The sequence below is a fragment of the Psittacula echo genome, assembly GCF_963264785.1.
Source record: "Psittacula echo genome assembly, chromosome: 1".
Lineage (NCBI taxonomy): Eukaryota > Metazoa > Chordata > Aves > Psittaciformes > Psittacidae > Psittacula > Psittacula echo.
In genome coordinates, this window is record NC_137735.1 from 139,687,082 (window position 1) to 139,713,060 (window position 25,979).

The window sequence follows — 25,979 nt, forward strand, 5'->3', positions numbered from 1 at the left end:
CAACTAAAACTCATCACATTTGCTACAGCTGTGTGGGTGTTAAGACTCGAAGAAAAAGCTCTAAAAGAACCTCATGGTGTTATTGCCAGCTTTTGAGGAAAGCTAATAAAAACAACAGCTCGGGCTGGCAAACAAAATAAAATCCAGTATGGAATAACACTGGAAACAAAAGGTAAAAGTTTTGGGTTTATTTTATTGTGTGGGGTTTTTTTCTTTCAAAGACTGTTTGCAGCACATTTCTGATGGAGAAAATCTCCACATTACATCATTTACAGTGTCAGCTATTTGTAGAAGATGGTTTCCAGCCTGCACCAGTCAGAGCATTACCGTACGGTTGCAGTTGGTGTGAATGAACTTCAAACAGGCTTCAGCTTATCCAAGCACAACCTTGAATGATGATGCACTAGAAATGCATGGAAATAAATGGGGAGACTGTGTTTCCCTCTTAGAAACTCATACACATGGATACCTGATCTGCTCATAATTTTCATGTAGGAAACTTATCTGTGCAGGAACTTTATGGAAACATGATGAAAAAAACCTGTCTCTCATTGTACTTACAGCCTGACTCTTCAGACAACTGTAGACTGCTTATCTCAGAAAATTGTGCATTAGTTGGCACAGAATGTCTTTTAAAAACTCTCACAGAAGAGCAGAGAATAAATAATAAATGCTAACGGCATATAACTCAAAGATCTTTAGATCTCAAAATGCATCATATAGCTATCCTCATGACAATGGAACAAAAAAAGGTGGAGTAATTTACTCTGCATCACACAGCAGATCATTAGCAAGGCCAGGAATAGTAGCAGGGTATCCACTGCCCTATCCCCAGGTCTTGTTGTGCGTTCTACTACTGGCAGCTAAGAAATGCCAGGGAGATAAAACACTGACAGTCCTAAGCTATATTAGTCAAATATAACTCAGTTGTTTTGCACTTGCAATCTAGAGAAAAAGATGTTTAATAAATAGGAGGCTTTTCTAGTTGAACTTTCATCCTTATTTTGGTTGTTTCATTTACTTTCAAGTGAGTTTGACAAAAAAGTACAAAGCTGGAACTGGTAGTCAGAGCATACTTAATAGGTTTTCAAATATTTTCAAAAAGCATTCCGTCTTTAAAATTTCAAACAAATCAAACCAGTTGGAGAAGTTTGGGTGCTTTTGTGTGTAAAAAAATAAAAATGACAGATATGACTTTATGTAAGAGGCTCTAGCAGGCAGGCACTGTTGAATTTAAATCATTGCTGTTTCCATAAGTCTGGGGTTTTTTTGCTAATTTAGAAGAAATCTATTTTTAAAAAAAGAATTACCAAATATTAAAAATATATTCTCTCAGGCAGGCTACACTTACAGAGAAGGACGGTTAAATTTGGTCTGCATGGCGGAACTAACCCAATGGCTCCAAAGAAAAATATACTAGTGGGTGTTGCATAAATGAATCTGAAAAATATACATATGCCAGTGGAAAAATTCTGTAGATCTTCAGTACAGTTTGCATAAGACCTAAGTCTTATAAGACTTAGGTCTTATGCAAACTTACATAGAAGTTCTAATAGAGCCATTGTCCCCATACAGCTTTATTAAAACCACCCTAGAGATATAAGGAAGCAGACTGTGACCATGAGTACATAACTAACTGTAATAGTAATGGGAAATGTCACTAAACGTCATTAAAGCCAGACATAACCTAAATGATGGCAGTATGTTTAACATAATGGAAGGATATAATGAGAATATGGCATTTCCTTTAAGGACAGTAACAGATTCAGACCAGTAAATTAATTCAGCAGTAATGGCCAGCCAAGTAGGAAAGTAACTGGCTGTACTGCCAAAACCCCTTTAGATTCATAGCAAGCCTACAAACATAAAACCTTTCAAGGGAAAAAAAAAGCAATAGCCTTTATGAGGTGCAACAAGAGATTGAAGCATGAATTGTCAGAAAAGCACACTTACAAAGCCCTTTTCTTTCAGTTTCACAACAGCTACATAATGAAGGTTTCTAAAAAATAAAATGATTTTTAATTTCTTTAGAAGACATGCAGAAACCCCAATATTTATATAAATCTCATGGAAGTCTTCTATTTCAACTGGACGATCATGGAATCCAGTTTATTCCAGAAATCTACTTATCTTTCCTCTGAGTTTACTCTGTGTAAATAGGAAAATCAAGACCAGCAAGCAGGGTCTAAAGACTAGCTGTACAACAACTTTAAAGTAGAAGCCTTTTGTCTGAACTGAAAGAAGAGAATGATGCCTTTGCCATTAGGAAAGTTACAGTATGATACAGGATTTTGTCTGCTTGGTTGGTTATTTTGTTTTGTACCTTTGAAACCTGTAATAAAGAGGCATAGTTTCTGGCTAAACAGAAGTGATAGAAACAATTACAGTAAAAAATAAACAGAATGCAAGTGTAAAAAGTAATTTAACAATGGGGAGGTTTTTTAATCATTATACTATTTGCTCCTAATCATTAAATGATAAATAGACTTGCAAATGTCATTAGAGTAGCTTAGTATTTATCAGGAATAATAATCAAGAGAAATCACTACAATTCACAATTTCCTAGTTTAAATTTACTTTTCGGTAGTCATGCTGTTATCAGTAACAATGGAGACTGTTTTCCCAAACTGCAGTTACAAGATGATGGGCCAAATGTGCTCTTGGAGCAACTCTGCTGAAATTAATGACACAACACTAGGAATGACTTTAGCTTCATATGCTCAGCCTTGCAGGGACAGTGAAAGAACCCTATAGGCTGTTGTTCAATACAGCGGGACTAAAGCCATTTAATCCGGTCTTTTAGAAAGACAGAAATTGAAAACTGTGGGGAAATTGGAAATGTGTCAGGTTTCTGGTATGCCTTAGCTGTGTTAGATGTTAGTGATTAAATTCCTGATCTACAGTGAATGTTAAAAAGTTGAAGCTGAACAATAAAATTAAAAAAATAAGAAAAATAAAAATTACTTTTTCAAAATCCTCATCTATTTGTATATTCTGAGCTGTACCACCATGGCACAGGACAAAGTCACATCATATTCTTGCTCTCCCCTAGGTCCGTAGAACACCCAGTGATTTTAGTAAGAGTGGGAAAAAGCACCACAGCAGGAGGAGAGACTACTTCTAAAAGAAAACCTGTGATTCCCCTCCAGCCCCTGAAAAGTGCCTGGTAACTGGGATTGTGAAGATTTCATGGTTTTTTACATAGAATGTTACTTTATCTCTTCACTCTGTAAAATAAGTCATACTTATTCCACTTTCAATTTAAGAAAACAAACAAACAAAAAGCACCAAGGAGGAAAAAGAAATGATTTTCAGGTATTTGGTCCCCCAACTTAGAATAAACCCCAGATTCTGAGATGTGCAGAACTACTGATTTTCTGAGTTGCAAAGGAAGGATGTTGGGCATAGACGGCTGAAATTCTGGAGAAGCAGGAGTTCTGCTGTAATGCTTTCCAGAGGAAGGTGGGATGGCAACCAAATACCCAAAAATCTTAACAGGAGATACTCAGTAGTAAATGTGTGGCCCTGGACATTCAGATATCTTCTCTTCTGTCGTTGCCTAGGCAGAAGACATTGGGGAATTATTCCTCTTCCAAAACATATGTTTTTCAGAGGATGAACAGAAGCAGAAATGAATGCCTAAAGTGAGGGTCCTTGGACCCATGATAACCAGAATATGGACATGGAAACTGCAACACTTTTTTTTTACCATGATTTTGTCACATGCCTAGACTGCTACAAATACAAAAAAGTTTTTCCTTCATCAGAACCTACTTTGAGAGCCTGCAATTCAATGATAACAGAAAAACTCAGTGGATTTAAATCAGCAGTGCTTATTCATGGTTCCTGCAGTCTTAGCTGGAAATGTTGAAGTAACCATCCTTTTTTAGGGATGAGATTGAAAAAGAATGGTTTCTCTGAACCAAGAAGAAGAAACCAAGAATGCAGCTTCACATGAAGAATCACATGAAGAGCAGCTTTGCTGTAGTACACAAGGGAAACTCATTCAGTGGGACTTTTTCTGGAGGTCATAGGAAATAATTATTCATATGTTACTCGTCATAAAGCTTTGGAAGTAACCTCCTGAAATTGAGTAATTCAGAGCCCTGCACATTCACTGGACACAGTAGTTATCATCATTCTGAGATTAAGGGTAAAAGAGGGTACTATATTTGTTATGACTAATCTAGGTACTTTACTGTAGGGATTGGTGCACAGACGGGAGGTTGCCAGGAGGGACAGGAACCAGCTGACCCCGGGGAGGTGCTTAGGCGGCAGATATAAGGAATTCTAACTGCGCAATAAATCGTTGATGACCCGCATTCTGTGAATGCTCTATGTCTCAGCCCTAGTTCGGAGGGAACTGGTGCTTCCGTCCCTCACCACACGAGTAGCGAGAAACTACACTTTACGACATCAAGGTATTAGAATTAAGCGTTTGGGTTTAGGTGGAATGTCTAAAAACCTGGGGAAAGAAAAAGTGATCCTTAAATGAATTAATTTCCCCAGTCAGCAGGGAAGGTATGGGATCACTCCACAGGGAGATACAACTCACGAAGTTAGGCATGGATTTCAATTGACTGACTATGGAGTTGTTTAACAGTAGATGCTCCTAGTCATGGAAATTCTGATCCTGATGGTGAGCACTGTCCACTCTGGGATATCTCTGGATGTTGATAGATATCAGTGACAGTGAAGCTCCAGACGAGAAATGGGCAGCTATCATCACAGATAAGGGTCCCTGTGGGTGTATTAAGGCAAATGAAATTAGGTGTCATGAGAAGCTTCAGAACAGGTGAGAAACCACCTAAAATACATTTAGATACCTAAAAGAGTAGATCATACAATCCCTATCTGTAGCCTAGCAGAGTCTGAGGTGACAGAGTTGCAACACAGGTGGGGTTAGTCAGAGTGGTCTGGGTAGAAACAACATTGGGCATTATGAGCATTGTCAAGATAGGTTATGAATCACTGCAAAGATTGCAAATGCTATGTTTCTACAGAGCATAATATTTTCAGGAGCTCTAGGGTAGATATTTTAAGGCATATTTAATATAATAAATAAAATAATAGTATTTTAATATATTATTATTTAAAATATTATTTAAAATAGCAGTATTTTAGTTGAAAGATAAAGACAAAAGGACCCTCTTTTGTCACCTAAGACATATGTAGTTTTATTTTAAAAACAAATGTTTGTTATTGCTCTTAGTGGTATTTTTCTTTCTATATTGCTGCATTTAAAAATAATTTTTGAGACAGCTAGGTCTAGTTATTCATCTGCCTTTAAAAATCCAGACCTCAGGTCACAAACTAGTTTCATTTAACCACTAACGTGTGAAGTTTAAAAGAAAAACAGCTTTGTAAATGACAGTCACTCCTTTTCTATTGTAGTGTCACTGACCCATGTCTGGTTATAGAGCACATATGCCACAAGGCTTTGAAAGGTCAAGAACAATTTTTTGCTTTACAAAAACAAGTCACTAGACAAGACTGAGTTTATATACACAGATAACAAAAGTAGCCATTAACATTTCCTTCAAAAAAAAAAAGAAAGGCTTTCCATCATTATGTTTACTTTCATGTTTGTCTTAGGTGCACCAGTTGGCTAAAAAAGGTCAACATTTATCCAATCTTACTACAGAATGATATCAGAAATGATAGCTCTTCCCTGCATTTAGCAAAAGAAATAACTAGAATTAAGTAAAGATTCTGTTAGTAATTTTACATAAATGTTGAACTTTTTAGCAGAGGCTATTACATAGACCCACAAAAATGTATATGCATTTGAATTTGATTCATTTCATAATATAGAACCTGGCCAGCTCTTCATCTATGAGTTCACTTATTTGCATGTCCTCTTCTCATTATACCATAAAAAAACTAAAGAGCACTATGGTCTAGGAGAAGTTTCCTTAGGAAGCCACCATTTTGCACTTTTGTTACTTCTTTTCTTCTTCCCAAAGTGGGATTGCTTGCTTTCACGTGAGTCACTGCTGTGTCTCTATCTTTTCTGCTTTCAGTTTTGTTATAACCTTTTAAAAATTACACTAAATTTAGAAATTGTTATTTGATATGTAGGAAGTCTATATTATTATATCTTTGATGATGGAAATCTTTGAGCAGAAAATTATTTCCTTCCCCACTGGTAGAATCTCAGACCATGGGCAAAAGTTTCCTCCTGAGAACTGAATGTCGCTTTTGCTTGTGAAGTTGAGAGGAGACAGTATGTTAACGAATGTTCATGTACCACGTGACTGTGAGAAAAGCAGATCTATCGCAATCAGTTTTCAAGCCAGCAAATCATTCACATATTTAATGTGTGAATAGTCACACATGGTTCCATACAAATTCCCACCCACCTAGAGATGACTGTGCTTAAAAACTTTACTAATGCTACAGAGGAATCAAGTTGCATCACATCATCTCAAATTCATCTGAAGGAAATGCAAGCATTCATTCGACTGTGCCATTACACTTAATTTTTTTTTGAACATCCACAAAAGGATTTCATTATTCCAAATAAATACTGCTGCTATTTTGTATTTCAGACTATGAATTTTTGAAAAGTGGTCATTTGAATCCCTTATATTTCAGTAGCATTAGGAGAAAAGAAAATCTTAGAAGGCTGAATATTTTAATTTTTTATGTACCCTTACTTTCTGCATGCACTATTCTATGGCTTCTTAGCTACAATCCTTACTAAGGAATTCAGCATAGTCAGTGAAATTCCATGAGAATTTTCAATTATTCAAGTGACAGCAGCTACAATTTTGGGGTTTTGGTTTGTTGGGTTTTTAGTTTGTTTGTTTATTTGCTTTTTGGAATATTTTTCAAAGTTCATTAGGTTAAAAAAAGAAGTCTAGCTTTTCTGTAAGGTGAAGTAACAAATTTTAATAGTGCAAATTACACTCCCCATGGGTAGAACTATGAGATTGTAGGGTAGATCACTTATGTTAAATTTGTCTCTTTTTTGATAAAGAATGTTGCTACTCTTTAGTTGTTTCTTATATAGTATCATTTGCAGGCTAGTTTGAGACCTTAATGCCAGTGGGGTCATCTTCACTTTACAGTAACATCTGTAAGATTAGGACAAAACCCAAGGCAGACTTCTCTGCTTCCCCCATATGAATTAATCAAAACAACTGTGATACAACAAATGTTGTGTTGTTCTTTCTCTTCTTTTTTCTGTACAGCTGCATGTAGTTACAGCAACTTGTTAGTGGACCTTAGGGATCCAAACACTGCATACCAGAGCTGGTTCATGCCAATTATGTTGAGTGATGAAACTGCCTTGTACCATTTCATTTGTGCATATGAACAGCAGGTGAATGCTATAGTTTATGATTTCCAATTATAAATCAAACAGACTGAATTCTCAGTTCTCTGAATAAGAGCTGTAAAAGCAGTGGAGTGTAAGGAGACTACTGTTTCTTCTGAAAAAAATGTTTGAGATTAGAGTTTACTGATGTGGGCTTTTTTTCCCCGCCTCCCTGTCATAGTTAGCTTTTAAGATCAAAATTGAAAAATAATTGGAGAGGGAACTGAATGGAAAACAGCTAAAACACCTAACTGCTGAAACTGTATTTAGGGATTTAAACCATAGACACTGGTACATTCAGGTGATTCAATAATATGAACTTAACTTTGTAAATAACTGGTGTTCTTTAAATGGACTTTCAAGTCAAAAACGTGGAAGAATATGGTAATGGTAACAAATTTTGGTTAACAATCCAGTTTCTGGCATAATATGAGTATGTGGAGTATGACTTTAAATTTTAATTCTGTCTGAAAAGATTTTAAAACTCATCATTCTGGAGAGTGTCACAGCCATCAGGCAGGAAGGCAAACAGGCAGTGTTTTGTATCATCACTCTGTGACTCTGTAAGTCATGAGCAGACACTGGGGCAGGGATTGGAGATGCAAAGCTCTGCTCTGTTCTATGGGTGCCTTACTCACTGGGTTGGTGAGTCAGTCTCATCTTCTGGTTTAACTGTCATCTCCAAAGGTGACATACTGAGTATATTCTTGTCTTAAAATCCTTCCGTATCTCAGAGTATCTTGCAGACTGATGCTTACAACTTCTCATAAATATAAGTCCTTTGAAAAGAGTAAAACATGAAACATACAGTTTCTATACTTGATGAGTGACATGCTGGATAAAAATATTTCTATGGCAGAATATTTTTCATTTATTCATTTGTTTGTTTCAGTTCATATTTGAACTTGTTTGCCTTTTTCTCTAACCAGAACATTTATAGTTTTCAGATTAAAACCTTTTTGGTTAATATTTGGCAAAAATGTAATGCTCCATTAATTAGACATCACCATCTATGTAATAGCATGTAATTCAAGTGCCTATCCAAAGATTTGGAGCTCAAATATAGTAGGAAAGAACACACTAATTTAAGCTTTCTGTGAAAATTTACTTCTTCCTTTTGACTGTGTGCAGGACACAAGCTTCCAATATAGGAACCTAAGTTATATACCAGAACCAGAACACAGGAAGTCTTTTCTTTGTGTGCTGCCTTTTGCACATAGGAGAGAAGACGTGTTAGTGGATTTGACTTCTATTTTAAGATCCTACTTGAAACGCATCTGTGAAGACTTGTGTAAAACTGAGTCTGCAATCCAGGCTAATATGCATGGATAAGAGCTAAGATTCTTTACAGACAAAATAGACAAGCTTTGATGGTAACAGTACATGACAAACAACATCAAAGGGATTCAATTTGGTTACTGAAGTGAAATCTTCACATTCAGAACAAGTTTTCTGAAAAAGATGTTCTGCTAGCCTTATTTGTAGTCTTGTTTTGGGCTTCCCTGTGTAAGAAAGACTGGACATACTGAAATGAGCCCCCCAAATACCACCAAGATACTACCAAGATGGTCATAGGGGTGTGACACACAACACAGAAGCTGATGTCAACTGGAGAAGAAAAGACTTTGTGTTCTTTATAGCAACTTAAAGGAAGTCTTATACAGGAGGTGGGGCATCTTGCATATACTCAGAGAAAGGACAGAATGCCATGGTCACAAGTGGCAAAAAAGGAAACTCTGATTAAGAGAAAAGTGACACCATCAGGTGGTCAAACACAGGAACAGATTGCAGAGAGAGATCTTCCATTCTTGGAGATACTCAAACCTCTACAGGGAAAAGTCCAGCTATGTGGTCTAAGTTGTTCCTGCTTTGAATCTGGGGAAAAAGGGGAGCGAAGGCTGGAATAGAGACCTCTAGAAGTCCTTTCTGACCTAAATCACTCTGTTGGTTTTACGATTTTATTCTACAAGTTCGTGATTTATGTTTTTTTTCCATGTTTTAGATTTGGGAGGAGGGACAAGAAAGAAGGAAATTGTTCTAGTCATGTGTTAGTTTGAGAACATATGGTAATATCTTCTAATGATATAGTATCTTATTCTTTCTGTCCATGCAATTTTGTCTAGTAAGTGCTATGAGAATTGTCACTGAGGGCATGTAAGTAGCATCATATTAAGTTCCATATGTGCGTGTATCTCATACTAAGCTATTTTTAGAAGGTGTTTTAATCCTATTGGCTGGGAATCAGAAAGGACCAATTTGAATTCAGCTCTATTGCCACTGACAAGAACGAGAAAAAAAGAACAATATTCAGCTCTTATTTTACCTAGTTTTTCAGATAGTTATAGCATTCTGAGATGTACATTCACTTACTGCAAAAGTCACATACTAATGAGGTCCCAGGGTAGATCTACTAACAGTGGTATATGGCACTAGAATACTGTGCTTCATTATTTCTTACACATCTGTGGTGCATTATTAAGATTCAGAAAGAGATTTGCAGATTTTTGAAGGAAATAGCATACGACTGATATAAGACTGATTGTCTTCCCTTTAAGTAGCCTTTTGTTTATATAGTACTAGGTGTGCAGAGAAGTTCAAAGGTCAAAATTAAGGGATGAGGGTGAGAAAGAAAGAAGCATTTAATAAAATTTGATGTATGAATGTCTTATCCGCTCACTGAATTTTTAACAGGCTTGTTTAAAACAGTGAAATTACACTTCATAAAATGCTTTTCTTTTTAATAAGAGGGAGTTAGTAACACATTGTAAAGGTTCTGTCAAAGGTTTACAACTGCATAATTAATACCATCTGGTGTTTCAGAAAAGACTAATCTGATTTAGGATGAACTATGAAAATCACAGGTCAGTGTCAAGAAAATGTATTTCTAGGTTACCAAAGCCATAAATTATAAGATACTGAACTTTTCAGCTCACTGTGTGAAGGGTTATGCATGCAATTATGTACTTACTTGTTTTAAAAGTTCTTTGTATGTTGGAACTGTCCTGAAAGTGACACTTCTAATTTCTTTTTAAGTGTAATCATGCTTTTTTTTTGATACTTTTCCTTCTGTTTGAATATACTTTATGTCAAGTTTGCTCTTTGTATAAATCTAGAAATACTCATTATTATGCAGCATGAACCTCCTTTTTTTCTTAGGACACACATGTTTACAGTGACTCCACTGACTGGACTCTACAGTGTGGGTGCAAAGGCTATTTGGTTGCTTTGCAATTGTGATTAAGTGACTCTAGTTCCAAATATCTTTTCCTACTTTGTTGCTTAAATTCATAATTAAACTTCAAAAATCATGTGGGTTATTACCATCAGTTCATGAATAACTGAGAAGATAAAAATCTCGAATTAGGAAATGGCCCAGTCTCACATTCTGGTAATCCACTGCCAATAGCCAACTCTTTTCACTCTCCACTGACACCAGTGACTTTCAGCTGATCGACACCTTGATGACAGCGACCTGAATAAAGTTATGTACAAAATGGGGACAAAATTGGGTTCCTTTAGTCATATTACTAGCTAATTGCCTTACATTACCAAAGTCAGAGCTTGGGAAGCAGGGGAAGAATTGAAGTTTTGGACCCACTTCCAAACGTGTATCATCTACCCCCATTAAGAGAGTTTGCTAGAACTATCAGATCAGAAAGATCATATTTTGGAATCTCTTTATACAGGTCTATATTACTGTATATTTTGCACAAAAGTAGCCCTCTGAATCACAGCAACTTTTAGAGAAGCTCCAAGTGCCTTGTACTTTAATACTGTCCTATTCTAATTAGTTATGCCTCACCTGTCACTAGACAGACTTACCAATCTTTTGCATTTGATAATGTCAGTCCAGATTTCCAGTCAGGTATCCCACTAAAAATGTGGGTTGCTCAGCTTACAAAGTGCAAAGAAAATAGGTCCTTTTCAGACCTACAGGGCCCAGGGGACAAGACTAGTGTGATACAGGCTTGATTCAGGCAAATCTGACAAGTCTAATTCCCTTGACATGTCAAACAGCTGGAAAGCAGACAGCATTAAACAGCCCCAGGATTGTAACTGGGAACTGCAATAGGCGAGTAGCAAGTATTTTCTAGGCTCATTTTTACTCTTCTTGTAATCAAATTCATTTCTCCTGGTTTTGGAAGAAAATATTTAGTGCTCATATGCCACTGAAGAAATTACAAAAGTGGGAGAGAAAACTGTTGCTAAAAGAAATTATGTAAAATATAGGCACATGTTCATAAAATTTTCTATTAAAAAACATAATAATGCAGATGAAGGAAACTCTGCTTTCTAGCTACCCTGATACAAAAATAAGTGAGGTTTGATGCCACCCTCCTCAATGTTTTGTTTGTTTGTTTTTTTTTTTTATCAAAACCACTAGAAGGTGGAGTCAAATAGGGCAGAAACAGCACTTCTTATGACAGCAAAGAAATTGAGAGTAACAAAAATGAAAAATGGTTCTTCTTTATCTACATTTGCTGTTTGCTTTCATTTTCGCTTTCATTTAGTTTTGTGTTTAACTCACCATGCTCATTTCTAAGTGGCTTCAATATATTAATTTATCTGAAAACCTAACATTAGCATCACATTAAGCTCTGATTTTGCCTTTAGATGTACCTTTTGGGTAGGAGGAGGATAAGAGCAGGATTTAATTAAAATTAAATGTCTATTGTCAGGGTTAGGATGACCTGTAATGAATTTCTACTCACAAAATTGTTATATTCTTTATAATAACCATGGGAAATGTTATTACTGCATTTGCTGAAACCTTTGTAGTATGTTTGATGAAAAAAAAATCTCAGTTTTCAGCTGAAGACTGTATTCTTTCATACACAAAAATAGCTATGCTTGAATGACGTAGCTAATGATGAATTCAGGGGAAAATTCTCCATCTCCCCTAACATAACTGCTAAACAAATATGTGCCTACAGGCTTTTCATCACATCTCCCTTGAAAATGGAATAAATGGTTATGTAGCTGAATAGAACTGCTTCATTGCTCTGCTGCTCTTATCCAAGATATTGCCTCTATCCTTGAGCAGACACTGAAAATCTTAGAAAATCCTCAGGGACAGGAAGGAGAATTTTAATGGGTGAACTTCTTTACCTTTTGTTGCACTTTTCTTCTGTGTATGTTATAAAGTTGCAACTTATAAATATAAGAAGTGCCATGTTTCAATTGTGGACCTATACAAGAAAAGTTGGTATTTGGACTGGTTTTGGGCTTGACAATTGGTATTGTCGAGCAATAACAAATATAATTTGAACAATGAGTTCCTTTGCAAGGCTAGGATGTCTAAACAACATGTGAGTAGCTGCTTCCATTGAATTACACTACCATTAATCATCTCCAACAATTCAATAAAAACACTGTCAATAAGATAAAACATTTTTTCTTTTCAGTTAAAGATGGTGATTGGTTGCTAATAGGATATGACTCTATTAGGGAAATATTTAAAGTAACATGATAGATTAACAAGGAAGCATTTAATACAGATTTATGTAATTTTTAACTCTCCAAATGCTGTGAAACAAGAATGGAAACATGTAGTATGAAAACAGCCACTGCGCAAATCTGATGAATGCCATCATTTTACTACTCCCCTTGACAGTTTCTTTAAGGGTGTCAGTACTTTGTAACAGTCAAAGAATCCAAGGAACTTGTAGTCTGCCCTCTGTCAGGTGGGTAAACTGAGGCCATATGACTGTCCCTTTCTTGATTTTCTGTTTTGTCATTTGTAAAATATGAAGAATTACACTGGCACCCTTTGTTCAGTGCTGTATGATTTCCTGATAGAAATACTGGACATAAGACATGTGATTCGGAGGAAACTCCAGGAACAAACTTGCCAACAAAGTTTTCAAGTTGACAAGCAGGTATTCTTTATTGCGGCGCCGGGAGACACGGGGGATAGCTCCTCCTAACGTGTGTCTCCCCCTATTGCTCCATACACTGCCTTATATAGATGTTGGGCATACATACATATTCATGAGGTTACGTATGGATTACATAATTTTCCAGAGAGTTCCCCGCATGCGTACAAAATTGTGGTAGGGGTCTGTGAGGGTCGTTTACTTCTTCCAGCAATCTTCATCACTTCTGGCTGCCTTTGATGCATGCGCAGTAAATGCTCATACCAGCTTAATTGGATTGTTAACACCAAAGACATAATAATCCTTCTAGCTTCCTACTTATCAGTTAGTTTAACTGTAGCCCATCCTGGACACCTGCCATTCCCGGATACTCCTTATCCCTATGTCTCGTTATTCTAGACTATTTTTCTTAAAACTATGTCAACTATAACAACTTATCTTGCACAAGAATTCTCAGTGTTTTCTCTAGCTGTACTCTATTTTTCCCTCTACATATCATGTCCCTCAGTAATTTTCCACTGCTACTGTTACAAAGCCATTACACTTAGCATTACTTAAAACTAATTCTAAACACTTAGCATTACTTAAAACTAATTCTAAAAGTTTATATATTCTATTTTATGATTTTATGGCCCCCTTTGTTTCACATGCATTATTATAAACAGTAAGTTTTCATCTTCCTGTGGGTACAGGTACTCTAACCCCACCCAAAATGATTGCTTCTGTAGCCTCAGGCAACTCACAGCCTTTCAGAAGTTGCATTTACACTTCCTATTGGTTTCAGGAGCTAATGTAATATCTGAGTAGCAGCATCTCTGCAATTGAGGCAGTTCATCTTAAGCTGAGATTTAAGCTCAGTTTCTTCATCTGTAAAGTAGTTGCAACAATACTTATTTCTGTCCAGGCTGATTTAAGAGTTAATGCCTTAATGACCAGAAATCAATTTCATTATAAGAAGTGCTTAAAAATAGCAAGGCCAACTGTTTTTTAAAAGGCAAAAGGATGACTTCCTGAGAATGTTTCAACAGCGTGAAGTAACATAGTTACTATAGGATGAAAAGCAGGGTAATATAGCTAACTGTCCATGGAAGAGCTTTACCTTTCTTTTGTGCCAGTGCATGCATAGTATATCAGTCAAGCCAATGAAGAGGTACTAAAAGTACATCAATTCCAGCTGTAGAACACTGACCATGCTTTCAACATTGGACATGTACTAATGCTAGTCACGGTGAAGAAAATAAGATCTCTCCAGCATTATACCTAGAGAAGAATCCTTATCCCTGCAAGTGATTCTCTTTACCTGAGCTTGAGCTCAGTTTTGCTACACGTGGTGAAGGTCCCGGTTTAATGTGGTGTTAAGTTTATAGTTTTGTTAAATTGAATTGCTTGTTTATTGGAGAGGGATTAAAGCATATATATAGTTTCACAACGTGTGACTCAAGTATTTTATCTGCATTTGGCTTCGATCTGGCTATGGCATACAAAAAGTGCCATATTGTAATGTTTACCATATACCTATGAAACATACATATGAAGGTGATAATTTTCTTCAAATTAATATCTTACTGCACATTTAATGCACAAATGCTAAAAAAAATAAAATATTATTTTATATTTTTTCACTTATGGTTATTCTTTAAAGCATGGAAATATTGAGATGACTATGTGTCTGTCCTTTCATGAGAAGCAACCTGTTAATATCTATGTTAATAGCTAAAAAAAGAAAACACATGCAAGATACCACACTAAATTGTCTTCTTTACATGGACTGTACTAATGACTTTACATTCTATGGCTCCAGTGGGTAATATTTATCTTAACAGCATTAGAGGGGAAGCAAAGATTTCTTTGGACTCCTTTTTGTTTAAAGAAAACATCAGAGGAAAAGTATAAAGTTTGTACAATATGACAGAGCTGTATTGGGATTGATTTACTTTATATTCTAGGTTCTGTCAAACCCTATAAAGCAAAGTATATTGTAAGATATGCAAATCTGAACCGTGTAATGAGAAGAAGAATGTTAAAGAAGGAAACAGCACTAATTGCAACGATATGTCATAGAATGTGATTCTTATACAGAAGACATTTCTTACGTTTTGGAAGGTTAGTATAATTAAAATGCAAAAGATGTAAGGTAATAAGGAAAATCTTATTGAATTTTATTGCCTCTATCATCTTAATGTCCTGTAAAATATTAATTTTTCCACAAGATTAACACTGATAATTTATAGTTCTTTTAAGATCCTGCCTTTCTGCTCTCACAAACACTGTGCTTTTTGATGGGAAATAATATCCTGGGACTTTATTTTATATATTATTATATCTATAAGTAGACAGAGCATTAAAGAGGGCAAAAAAGCAAAAGCAGAAACTGAAAATGTAATATAAAGCTTTTGTAGCAAGTTGAATTCTGCTTTAAAATCAGTGGTTTGGTACAGCCAAAAACTGCTATAGAAAATGCATACTTTAAAAAAATACTTCCTACTAAAGAATTCTAAAACCAGACGCTGAATGGTCTCATCAGTGTGATTCACCTTTTATTTTTTTTTTGATCCTTAACATATAGACTTTTTTTTTTCCCTCAGTCTGAGACATTTTTACACTCCTGATAGGCCATATCATGTGCATGAATTCTCTCAGGCATGGTAAAATCCCCAGGGAAAAATATGCTTGAAAGTTAGCATAAAATATTTGCTGTGTTTTACAAACACTCAATGAATTGTGTTTTTATTAAGTGGCTGTCAAGAGAAGAGCAATACTTAAGCAATGCATTTATCTTTGTGTTATTAATCTTCCATGAAAATAACAGTGCTAAACAATTCACGTGTATGTATTACCAGCAAGGTATAACCTTCATTCCATGTGCTTTGGAAATGATTCATTAGACTCTTAACAAAATGCTGCCCTTCACAACACTGAAGTTTGAAGATCTCCAAGATTTTTGCGAACTACTAATAATCATTAGGTTCTCAACATGCTTAACAAGGCTCTAATGCTACTTTTCTTCTGGCGCTTGTTCACCACTCTACTACTTTTATTTTAGTTGAATTTGCCAGTTAAAGCTGGACAGATACAAAAGCATTCAAGGAAGGAATAACCACTGCAATCTTTCTTTCTAAGAGTTAAATAACAGGTAGAAAATGAGAAAAAGAGAACAGTGCTTAAATGGGTATGTTTCTGTTTAGTGCCACTTTGAGAGCTTTAAAAAGTCTTGATAACACTTAAAGACAAAATGATCCTGAGTGTTTTACAACACAACTGATATTTAATTAGCCTCAAATCTGTGCTACAAAGGCATATTTGTATACCCAGAGCACTACTCTATTCAAGAGTATGCATATTAGTGTTTATATCACCATTTCATTTCTCAGTAGTACATATTATGGAGTGCTGTGTTTGGTGCAGGGGGAAAGCAATCAACTGGAAAGGACTGGTGAGAACAGAATGCAAAAATATCATTCAAGGACAGCTGCTAAAAATGTTAAGATGTCACTTCACTATTGCGGCTGTTTGAAATATGGTTGTTAAGATTTTAACATTCATATTGTATGCACAAGTCAACATCTGTGTATAGCTCTGCTCAAACTGTTGATGGCTTATATATGTCTACTTTTGTGACAGAGAGATCCAAATATCAGAACAGTGGGTGTGTGTATAACATGTCTGCCTTACAAACTTTTACAATAATATGTTGAGAGGATCAATGCACCAATTGTAATTAATCAGACCTCTTCTTTACTCTCTGGATTTTCAGATTAAGAATAAGAAATGTGAACTATCATAGCTATTTGATATTGGTACAGGAATAGACTAGTGGATTATGTCCCTGACTTGTACACTGAGCCTGGAATTTAAAATACCTAGTCACTATGCAGCTTTTCTCTAATCAGTTTTGTCTATTCCACTTGCCCTTAGTCATCATGCTTGTACTGAGTGTGGATAATGCCCTTCCCAAATCTTCATTCTCGAAACCAAGCCATCAATGAATCTCCATCAAACAGCTGGTTTTTACTCTGTGAATCTGGTTCAGTAAATTGGGGTTCATTCCTACTGGGATCCCTACATTTTTCTATGGCACTTACGGTCATCATATGTAATAGCAAAAATGCATAAAGAGATGCAGCAAGAAGGAAGAGGAAATATTTATGAAATTGAAGAAATAAATACTATATTTCTACAAAGACGTGCAACATGGCTGTGGGCAATAATGGAACATTATTCCAAGGTTAAGCATGGGTTGATTCCCTGAATGAATATTTCTATCCTCCAACAAGCTAAGTGAATTGGGTATTTTTGCATCACTGACTCTGTCAGCTATTGCCATATTTCTGAGTGTGTGGCAAGGCAGGACATCAGAAGAAATAAGAGAAAGGAAAAAACAGAAGACAGGTTTTGGGTTTTTTTGTTTTAATCTTGACAAAATTATTTACTTTCCTTTAGATTCTAGGAGCTGCTGGGCTTCTAGAAACACAGTGTAAAAATAAAGAAAATTAATATAAATTTGAATTAAAATAATACATGGAAATCTTTCTATCTAGTCCTTTGTTCCTCCAACCCAAAAGGTTAAACAAAGATTTTTTTCTCTTTTAAGCCTGAGATTTAATTGGCATGAATGAGGTGTAGGGGGAGGGGCATGTTCTGTACAAAATTATCCCTCCAGATTATGCTTTGCCTACTTCCAGTTGAGTGACAGTTCTTGCTTTCCATGTTAAATAACCTAGGAATATTTATTTCCTCAAACAAGGAGTTAACATATGATCTTAATTATAAAACGCTCTTAGATAAAACCTGTCAAGCTTTCAATAAATGGATGCAACTCCCAATGTCTCTGATTAGCAAAGTAAATATAATTAAAATTACTATAGCCCCTAAATTTAATTATCTATTCATGAATTTTCCTTTACCTCTTCCAACATCATTTTTTAAATAACTTAGAACACCTATTAAGAGTTCCTCTGGCTATATAAAATACCAGAAGAGATATAAAATACCAGAAGAGGTATAAAAGCATTGACTTCACGTCTTAAAAAGTAAACTAATCTCATCAGACTTTTAACATACTGAATTCCAGACTCAGTAAAGGTATATATAGATAAAATTCATCAATGCTCCACTTAAAGCTAGAACTTTGAAAAAGTAAAAAAAAGTAGAGACTAATGTGAAGTACTGCTGGAGAAGTTATTCACCTTTTTCATCTGTCCCCAAAATTTCCAAACAGATTTTTGGTCTTTGCTTATAACACCAGCGAAAACCAAACAAAACCTTCATACAGTTACTATGACTGCAAGAGAAAGCTTCTAATTATTAACCAATGAAGTACAATTCAATGGACATCATAGAAGGGACATGCCTGAATCTTTCCAAAGCACTGATAAAAAACCCCACTGTGATGTTTCACAAATGGCTTTTCCAAATGAAAAATCACATTTGGCCCTTTCCATTGACAACAACTGTGTTTTGAGATCAGAATCTGGCTTTTCACTCCTCATCTTTTTGTGATTGGATTACTTGAGATTCTTCAATTGGCAAAACTATTTGCATGCTCTCAGTTAATGCTCATGGCCTCCAGCCCTTCCCAGAACAATTAATTTCTGTGGATGTCTGTATATAGTTGTACACACCTAACTTAAAACGTGTACAGTAGAGGAGTTTCATGTGATAAAACCAGCAAAGTACAAAGATTTTGAAATTCATATGCTATGCAAGTGTCAGCTAATGTTCACCATATTGTTAGATGGACAGGATAGAAGAAAAAGAACAGTATCTTTTTGCAAAATAAGTTAAAAGAACAAAAGCTACAAACACTGGGCTACCTGGCACAGCTCTTCCTGTTTGCCTTGAGGCCTGCTCATAGCTTTCCTGCTCCCTTAACAGGAAGATAAAATTATCAAGATTTTCCTGGGCATCTCTTCCAAGGAGATGTACATTTCCTGAGACAAAAAGTTCTTACCAGACTTCTCTTTACCACATTTGACACCTCTTCTGAATTTAATGTTGTGGGTGGGACCCACTTAAGGCTTTTTGAGGCCAGTCTGCAAGAAGTTTATGTTGTGCTGTTCCTCAGTCTTCTGTGTGATACCTCCCTTAATAGTCTTCTTTGCACCACACTTTAATGCAGCAGCAAGTTGCACGCAGCATTCTTTCTTTCCATCTGTGAGCATGTCACTCTGACTATGCAGATATCTGATATTTTCAGAATTCTTCTCTGAAAATATCTTTCAGGTGGCAGCAGGCATTTTGCCATGGCAGAACTATTCAGCATATAAACACTGTCAGGGTGCCTGATCTGGCAGTGTGAAGACACTTTCTTCAGATCCAGGATACTGCTTGAATCTTTTCTTTATGTTATGCATAACAGGTTGCCTTTGGCCAGACATCTAATCTTAATTGGGCTTAGATGAGAATTTCCACATTCAGCACCTAAATCAAATTTACTTATTAACCAGTGAATAAAACTACCTCAGTGCCTGATGGCATTTTCCAAACTATGCCTGGAATCATCTCTATTTGGAGATACTGAACAGCTATCACCCTTAAACCTTGGTTAGGCCAAAGCATAGGCATCTCTCTGTATCTTCCAAGCAAAAGATGAACTAATACCCATCCCTAAGGCCCTCTCAATTGAGTCAACACCACAAATTGTAACTGTTCAGTATCCACATTTCAAGCAATACCTCAATATTTGGGTGTGCACCAAAGAAACCAGAGCCCTGTGATGAAGCTCTCACTTTGCTGCTGCTTTTTAGCTGATGCGGATTTCTGTAGTTTTCATTATATAAGAGAGATATATTCTGTGAATAGTGAATAGATGCTTTAGTGGAGGACCAATGCCTAGTGCCTCATTGAGCTTTAGGTCTCCAATAGCAACATGGTGAATCAGAATTTTAACTTGTAAGAGTGTAGTTAGGGTGCATCACATAAGCCTTTGAGGTGTGCAGATGTTCAGACAATGTTAATATAACCCATTTAGAAAACCTAAGGTATTGGCTTGAATATTTCTGTGGCTAATAGATTATTAGTCTGTAATGCCTTTGTTTTCAGATACATTTTTTGCATTTAGAAGACAAGTTACTGACGTGGAGACACATTAGTGGCATTTTCAGTATTATGTCTCTGAACTTTAAGGCACTTGCAAAAACATCTTCAGCTATGTTACTTGAATTTTCCTGGTTTTATGTCATTCTGTTAAGTACTTCTATCTAAAAAAAGGCACTTCCAGGAATTTCATTAAGGTATTGGGAAGCCCAGTGTACTGGAGCTGAACTTTATTCCCAGAACTATCAGCAATCTGTCAGTGGCAAGGTTTCCTGGAACGATATCAAAACCCCTGCCGATAATGCCCAAAGGAACAGCGCTAGTCTCTCTCCAGAAAATTGTATTTAAGTGTCGTTCACTGGGAAAGTGACAATTGTTTAGAAACACCACAGGTATAGGTACATTACTAAATCTTAGACAGCTAGACAGATCCTAAAGGTTGCAACTGCTGAATACTAAGGCTTTCTGGTACATCTACAGATCTACACAGTGGTGGAATTTGAGTGCAGAGAAAGGTGAAATGAGAATGAAGGTAAGGCTACATCTCTTCCTGGTGCCAGCTGAGAGATATATTAAATGTGTATTTTTCCTAATATTTGTTAGGCTTGAAGTGACGGTAAATAGAGCAAGAGAAAAAACTCAGGTTCTGCTTTTGTATCCTCTTTTGTTGCAAATTGGAATGAACTGTTCAAAATTAAGTCTCTTTATGGAATGAAACTTGTAACAGAAAAGATCTGTTCGGAAACATGAAAGATTTTATTCTGGAGAATTAGAAAACATATTCAGATACAAAATTAATGTGAAATAATAAATGTGAAACCAAATATTTTGACATTAGTGAAATTAAATATTTTTACACTAGTGTTATAAAAAAATCAAAAGGCTTCCCTTTGACACTGATTTTGTGAACAATATGACACATTTTTGCAAAACATTTTTAATTACAAGAAACCAACATTTTAAGCCATCTGTGGCTTAAAAAAATAATTTCCTGGAAATAATCATGGAAACTATACCTACATAATTTTGGAAAAAAATATTGCCTATATATGTTAAGTACTAAGCTGAGTCAACCTTGAGAATTCTAGGGAAGCTTCTTCACAAAAGCAAAAAGCAAGAATATGCAACGGAGTGACAGTGGAAGAAAAAGAACTGGATCCAGATTCCAGCAGCTTTAGAGAGGTTAATTTATCAATTTTGTTCTTAGCCTTTTGCCATATTTGCTTTATTTGTCAATAAGTTGTCAAAGGAGGGATTTTAATCCAAGTGGTATTCTTGACCATTATCAATAGATCCAAATTTATTATTGAAACGCTGAATATGTCTCCACATTGACTACTTCACTCAGAACAGTTTTTAATTAGCATGTAGTGGTTATCATAGCAGAATAAAGGCTAAAATAAAAGTAATCTTTTGATTGTTCTCCTTTACATTATATCAAATTATCACTGTCTGGAAGATCTTTGTAGATATTTAAGAGTGCACTGTGATTTATGCCAAGTACAACACTGTCTGAGGGATAAGAGATCTGTTACCTCTGTGATCATCTTTGTTTTACATAAGGTAATTAAAGAGATGCATGCCAAAATAAAGATGATGTGCAATGGGCCCACTAATTGTACTAGTTGCATTTATTTTCATTCTTTTACATTCATTTATAGATATAGATTTTTTTACACCTTCTTTAACTGCTGTGATGACTCTCACATGGTGGAGTATAATCATTCAGAATAAACACAATCTGTGCACCAGTTTGTTTTTTTTTTCCTTACAATTTCTAGAAGAAGCAACATTTTTATTGTTAAGGTATACCCTCAGATTCTCAGTTTTCTGTGGTTGGTGACAGTCTGTAGGAGTGAAGTATTATCCACATTAGGGGAAGATTCAGTTAAGAATCACTTAAGTAAGATTAACATACACAAGTCCATGGGACCAAAGACGATGAAACCAAGGGTGCTGAGATAGTTGTCTGATACAGTCGTGAGTCTACTTTTACCATTTCCAAAGGTTTATGATGAATGGTAAAGGTTCCTGATAGATAGAAAAATGTAAACAACAAATTTACCCTGAAGAAAGGAAAGTAGATAGTGACCAGCCTGTCTATATTCAGTCTGTAGGAATGTTAAGAAGCAAATCTTCCTAGAAGCAGTGGCCAAGCATGAGGGACCAGATAGCTGGGAACAACCAGCACGATCAAGGTTAAGTCATACCTGACCAACCAAGTTGCGTTCAGTGGTGAGGGGACTAGCTCTACAGATGAGGGGAGAGCGATGGAGGGGATTTACCTGGAATTCAGCGAGATATTTGGCATAGTTTCCTGTGGTATCTGTACAGCCAAATTGGAAAGACATGTTTGGGTAACTGGCCTACATTCTTCATGTGTTTCAACTTGCAGATTGAGACCCTTGATGTTGGCAATACCCTGAATAATGCAACCCAACAGGCACATGTCCTTCTTTGCTAAGGGCATGTTGCTGACTCATCAAGTATTGTCCACCAGGATCACCAGGACCTTCTCTGAAGAGCTGATTTCCAGCTAGGTGTATCCCAGCATATATTAGTGCTTGGAGTTATTCATCTCCAGGTGCAGGACTTCCCCTTCCTGAAATCCATGAGGTTCCTGTAAACACATTTCTCCAGCCTGTCAAGGTCCCTCTGGTTGATAACATGACTTTGGCATATGAGCCACTCCTCCCTGTTTTGTGTCATCAACAAACTTGCTGTCCCATCATCCAGGTCATTGATGAAGACGTTGAACAGGACTGGACCCACTATTGACCTCCACTTGTTACTTGTCTCCAACTAGTTTTTGTGCCACTGATCATGCTACTTTGGCAATATTCATTTTGCTAGATTTCAATCTACCCACTGTGTGTTCATCCAACTAGCTTGTCCAGGAGGATCTTATGACAAAACAGTGTCGAGGTCAACAATAGCCATTGCATTCATCTCATTTACTGGGCCAGTCATTTCATCATAGAAGCTGATTAAGCATGACTTCCTGTTGGTGAATCAATGCTGACTACTCCTGATGATTTTCTTGTCTTTTATGTGCCTGGAAATGATGTCGAGGGTTAGTTGCTCTATCATTTTCCCAGGTATCAAGGTAGTGCTGATTGACCTACAGTTACCTGAGTTCTTTTTCTTGTCTTTCTTGAAGAGTGACATTTGCTTTCTTCAAGTCTTCGAGCACTTCTCTTAGCCATCATGATCAATCAAAGATTTAGAGAGTGGTCTTGTAATGACATCAGCCAGCAACCTCAGAACTTGCGGGTACCTCCCATCAAGGCCCATGGGTTCACACATGTCCCTGACCTTATTTTCTTCTACCAAGGGTATGTCTTTCTTGCTCCAGGCTTTTCCAGATTTTCACCTATTGAACCTGGGATCCCTGAAGATTGGTGTTGCTACTAAAGACTGAGGCAAAGAAGGAATTCAGTACCACAGCCTTTTCCATGTCCTGTGTACCCAGGTCCACATTTTCCCTGGCCTTCTTTAGTTACCTGTGTACTTACAGAAGTCTTTCTTGTTGTTGCCAGATTGCTTGTTATCCCTTGTCATATTCAATTCCAGTTGGGTTTTACCTTTAACTTCCCAGGTTACACATCCTTGCTTTCATCCTCTGTATGCTTCCTTTCTGTGTTTGAGTTTGGCTGGGAGTTCATCGATTTTTGTCTGACCTTTGGGATGGACAGCTCTTGAGCTTAGAGGAAGTAATTGTTGAGTATTAATCAATTTTCTTGGGCCCATCTTCTTTCCATGGTCTTATCTGAAGGAACTCGTCCCAGCAGATCTTTGAAGAGATCGAAGTCCACTCTCTTGGAGTCCAGGGTTACACTTCTTTCTCCCTTCAAGTCCCTGAACTGCACCATCTTATGGCCACTGCAGCTGAGGATGCCTCTGACTTTCACATCCCCACTGAGCCCTTCTTTGTTGATGAATACGAGGTCCAGAAAAGCATTTCTCTGTGTTGGTTCCTCTGTCACTTGGAGGAGGAATTTGTCATCCAGGACATCCTGTGTTCCAGGAACCTTCTGGATTGTTTATGTCCTGCTATGTTGCCGTCAAGCAGATACTAGAGAAGTTGCAGTCTTCTATCTGCAGGTGGAGGAACAAGTTCTACTAGTCTACATTGCTATATATTTTAGCACACAAAATTTTCCTTTTCAACTTTGGCCTATGCAACTCTTTATCTTCTCACACTGATGTGTGATGAGAAGATTATTTCTATTCTCTTTCTGCTCTACATGTCAAAGCTTTCTTTTCCAATTTTATTTCTAAATCCCTCTTGCTCCTATGGTTAATAGAGATAATTTATTTTTGTCATGCAGCTTCATCTCAGAGCTTAACTATTACAAATGCTTCCTTGACATTGATATAACTTACCAGTCAATGGAAATTAGAACTCCTGGAGGCCCTCAGGACCTCAGTTGTGTAACTTGCATACGTGTGTGTGTGTGTGACCATCTCATGAAGCCCACTAGGGCTTAGCAAAGAGATGGTCTTCTACCCTTTATATTATTTTGATGGTGACAACCAGTTCCCATGTGTGTCCCAGAATTCTTATGTGAACTGAGAACACAGGCACTTCAGGTAAAAATATTAATAAAATACAGGGAAGCTCTACTAGTTCTGGAGTTCTTAGTCTCCCTCAGAGTAGCATAAAGCAAGAACTTCAGGCCCAGAGCTAGCTCTATTTAATTGAAGAAACCACCTGACTGATTAGTTGAAATACACATCCATCAGTTCATTCCAGTTTAATCCTTTCTTGTCACATCTGGGGGGGTGAGGGGAAGGCTAGGAGATTACAATTGTTTAAATGCTCTCATGTCTAGATTCTGGACTGGCAAAGCAAATATTACAAATGATCAGTCTGTCTGGTACCTCAGCAGCAATATAATCTGAATCCATGATAACTTAAAATTACAGTTCCAGTCAGACATCTTTCTTTTTCTGTTCTCTAGTGGGGGTCTATTTTTTACAGAAATATTGAACTACAGAATATATGGTTCTTTTTCAGGTTGCTAACACTTAAATAGCAACTATGCTGAAAATAGTAGTCCATTTATTTTCCATAACAAAGAATCTCATCACATAGAAGAATGAATCATGTCTGTGAGTCTGTTTACATATATGTATGTATGTAGAGCCAGGTCTTAACTATGTCAGAGGAAGAAACTAGGAGAAGAATAATGAGCAAAGTATAAAATAATTATTAGAAATACAAAAAATATGTAGTGAAATAAAAAGTAGTTTAGATTCCTTCAGCCTTAAAGGTTAACTTGTGCTGCTGCTATGCTGTTGCTCTTGTGCCACATTTGTAAGTTCATGCAATATTCAGTAATCATTTACTGCTCAGTGTTTTGAATTATGCCACAAGTTGTCAAACTTGTATGTTCCTTGAACAGAGAATTAGTTTAATTTTCAAAAAACAAGGTTGATGCTGAATGTTTAATATTGTACTGTTTTGTCTACATGTGACAATGTTCTTAAGCATCTCCAGTGAGTCAGTATAACATTCTTGACCATTTGGGCTTAACATGAGTTATGAGTTGATTTCCCCAAGCCTGCAATAGACATACTCTATTTTTGTCACCATCCAATATTATGTATTGTTCTTAGCTTGTATTTTTTTCAAAGTGGAATTTTTTTAAAGAACACCTTTGAGTTTAAGCAGACTGAGAATAAAGGATCTGATTCAGCATAATATATATACCTGACTGCTGAAATTTAGACACATATTTGAA